Source organism: Amphimedon queenslandica, unplaced genomic scaffold, assembly GCF_000090795.2.
Source record: "Amphimedon queenslandica unplaced genomic scaffold, v1.1 AMPQUscaffold_12005, whole genome shotgun sequence".
NCBI lineage: Eukaryota > Metazoa > Porifera > Demospongiae > Haplosclerida > Niphatidae > Amphimedon > Amphimedon queenslandica.
Window position 1 is genome coordinate 1 of NW_003547756.1, and position 3,671 is coordinate 3,671.

The 3,671-nt window shown below is 40.6% G+C and overlaps 1 pseudogene; it reads right to left on the reverse strand.

The window, feature by feature from the left end:
• Positions 1-316: 316 nt before the first annotated feature.
• On the reverse strand, positions 317-3,671 carry LOC109588575 (uncharacterized protein K02A2.6-like; annotated as a pseudogene).

The following is a 3,671-nucleotide window of genomic DNA, read 5'->3' on the forward strand; positions in this document are numbered from 1 at the left end:
GAACTAGACTTCAATAAAATTTAGTTTTAGTTCCAGTTCTTGTGCTAGACAGAAATATATTCCAAGTAGCTAAGTTGTACATTACAAAATAATTTTAATTTTCTTGTTTTGAACTAATTTCTTAACATCATGTAAATCAAATTTGTTGTGTACTAACGCGTGAACAGACCACGATAGCGATCGATAACAATTCTCAGTTTATAAAAGAAATTATCTTTGTAACAAAACAGTACACAACCAGAGAAGTAAAATAGCATGTGCAAATATAGACAATGGATACACACAAAAGAATAAACGAGCTGGTTGTGCAGGCCCAGGTAATAACTATAATAGTTACTGAACCAAAACAATAATTACACAAATTAATAAAACATAACATTCCCCTCTCACTAGTCAAAAACATACACACATAAACCATAATTTGCATGCATTAACAAAATAATAAGCAAAAATTAATATTAATAATCAGAATCATAAGTAATGATATACACACAATAATAGAATTAAATCAAATAATATTAATAAGCATAAGGATCGCCATACCGGTTTGGAGGATTCCGTGTTTGAGACGAACGACGAGTAGTAACGGTAGGCGGAGCAGATTCTCGGCTCTGTTCCTCGTCTTGAATAGGAGATTCTGTCGTACGATCAGGAGTAGTCGAACGAGACAGTGTATGAGAAGCAGAATGGGAAGTAGTAGTTGTATCAGCAGAAAGCTCTGGAGTATCAGGTGGTTGTTCACAGTAGGAGCAGTGTTAGTAAAATCTTCATTATTAGAACTCACAGGGATATCATCATGATCCAACTGCTCTTCATCTGCTTGATCATTAGAGTCTGCATACCGTTTAATCAGTTGATCAGTATGCTTACGCACCTGACGACCATCAATTAGAGCTACAGTAAATAATACATTCCCACTTGACTCCACAATCTTACCAGGTAACCATTTTGGACCTGTAGCATAGTTTCGAGCATACACTAAGTCACCAACTTTAAAATTTCCTTGATTCACACGAATATTATACCAATTCTTTTGATGCTCCTTATTACAAATAACCTTCCTAGACAAATCAGGCTTCAAAACATCGAGATGTGTCCTTAATCTACGACCAAACATTATATCAGCAGGAGCAAAACCAGTAACAGAATGAGGGGTAACACGGTATTTAAACAAAAATCTAGACAACCGAGTCTCCAGAGATCCCTTCTTCAACTTCTTTATGCTATCCTTTAAAGTCTGGACAGCTCTCTCTGCAATACCATTAGAGGCAGGGTGATAAGGCGGGGTTCTAACATGCTTGATGCCATTCCTCTTCATGAAGCTTCTAAATTCTTCACTAGTAAAGTTGGCAGCATTGTCTGAAACAACTACCTCAGGCAAGCCCAAAGTAGCAAATGATCTCCTTAATAAGTCTAGAGTAGCTAAAGTAGTAGTAGAGATAGTCATGTGAACATCTAACCATTTAGAATACGCATCTACCACCACTAAAAACATCTTTCCCTCTATAGGCCCCGCATAATCTATATGGATTCTAGATCATGGTTTGTCAGGCCATGCCCATGGATGTGAGGGGTTACTGGGGGAGACTTCCTCTGCAATTGACACACATTACATGCTTGCACACACTGTTTAAGCTCATGGTCCATATTTGGTCACCAGACATATCCTCGTGCAAAGCTTTTCATTCTGACAATTCCAGTGTGACCCTCATGCAATATGATACTAAGGCTTTCCCCCCTTTATTTGGAATGACTATACAATTGCCCCACAATACACAACCCTCCTCCACACTCAGCTCATACCTCCTCCTCATATATGGTTGAAAGAGATTGTTTCCTTCCCCCTCTTTAGCAGGCCAACCAATAAGTATCCAATCCCGTACTCGAGACAATACCGGATCTCGATCTGTCCACGACCGAACCTGAGTACTAGTTACTGGGGAGGTGTCCAAATATTCCAGTAGATGAATGACATCAGCTGGCTTAGGTGGAGAGCTAGAAGAGACTTGAAGTGGGAGGCGACTCATAGCATCGGCACACACATTATACTTGCCTTCCTTATAAGTAATAGTGTAGCTATAATGCTCCAAGAGTGAGAGCCCACTTCTGAATACGTCCAGATGACAACACAGGAATTCCCTTCTTTTCATTAAATATATATGTTAAGGGCTTGTGATCCGTTTTTAATTCAAACGGTCTACCATAGAGATATTGATGAAACTTCCAGACTGCAAAAATGATGGCCAACGCCTCCTTCTCTAATTGCGAGTACTTCTTCTCAGCCACCATTAGTGTGCGAGAGGCAAATCCAATAGGACGCTCCTCACCACTTGACAGTCTGTGAGCTAGGACAGCACCAACTCTGTAAGGAGAGGCATCACATGAGAGAGTTAATGGTAATGTGTCGTCAAAATGAATCAGTACTCTGGACGACTTCAGCAGCTCCTTAATCTCTCTGAAGGATTTCTCTTGTTCCTTTCCCCATGACCACTTCTTCTTAGCATGTAGCAATTCATACAATGGTGTGAGTGTTGTAGCAAGATCAGGCAAAAATTTGCCATAATAATTGACAAGACCTATGAATGAACGTAATTCACTCACATTCAATGGAGCTGGAGCATTTGAAATGGCTTTAACTTTAGATTCAGAAGTCTTCAATCCCTCTCTACTGATTGTATGGCCCAAATACTCGACTGAGGACAGTAGAAAACTACACTTCTCTTGCTTCAATCTCATTCCAGATTCAGCCAAACACTTGAGGACTTCTGATAGACGAGCAAGGTGCTCTTCTTCAGTGGAACCAGCAACTAAAATATCATCAATGTATACACATACCCCTGGGATCCCTTGTAACAAGGTGTCCATTACCCTCTGAAAGATTGATGGGCTGAGGCTATCCCAAAAGGCAATCTGTTGTACCTGAATAACCCCTTATGTGTATTAATTATAGTGTACTCACGAGACTCCTCCTCCAGCTCTATCTGTTGATAGGCATGTGATAGGTCTAGCTTGGAGAAGCACGTCCCACCAGACAATGAAGCTAACAAGTCTTCAATACGAGGAAGAGGATACTTGTCTAACCTTGCCACTCGATTTGCAGTGACCTTGTAGTCCCCACATATACGAATGGATCCATCTCTCTTGAGCACTGGAACTATTGGAGCAGCCCAGTCAGCGAAACGAACCGGTTCAATAATTCCATGTTCCTGAAGGCGATCTAATTCAGCTTCCACTTTAGCTTTCAATGCATAGGGGACAGGACGAGCTTTATGAAATATAGGCGTAGACTGGGGATGTACAAATATCTTAGCTTGCACTCCTTCTACTTTCCCGAGCCCTCCATTGAATACTTCTCCAAAGCATGTTAGTACGTCTTGTAAAGAGCGATTGGTTTCTACTTTAAATACATTCTGCTAATCTAATTTGAGCATTGACAACCAATTCTGCCCAAGTAGTGGAGAACCCTTGCCCTTCATTACAATCAAAGGCAATGTCATACTCTGACCATTATGCTGTACATGAACCTCAGTGGAACACAATACCTTGATTGGTTCTCTCATGTAGGTATGAAGCTTGGCTGTGGAGCGTTGAAGAGGCTTCTCAGGATCTTGAACTAATTGATAGGTGTCTTCTCCCATTAGAGAGACAGATACCCCTGTATCGATCTCCAT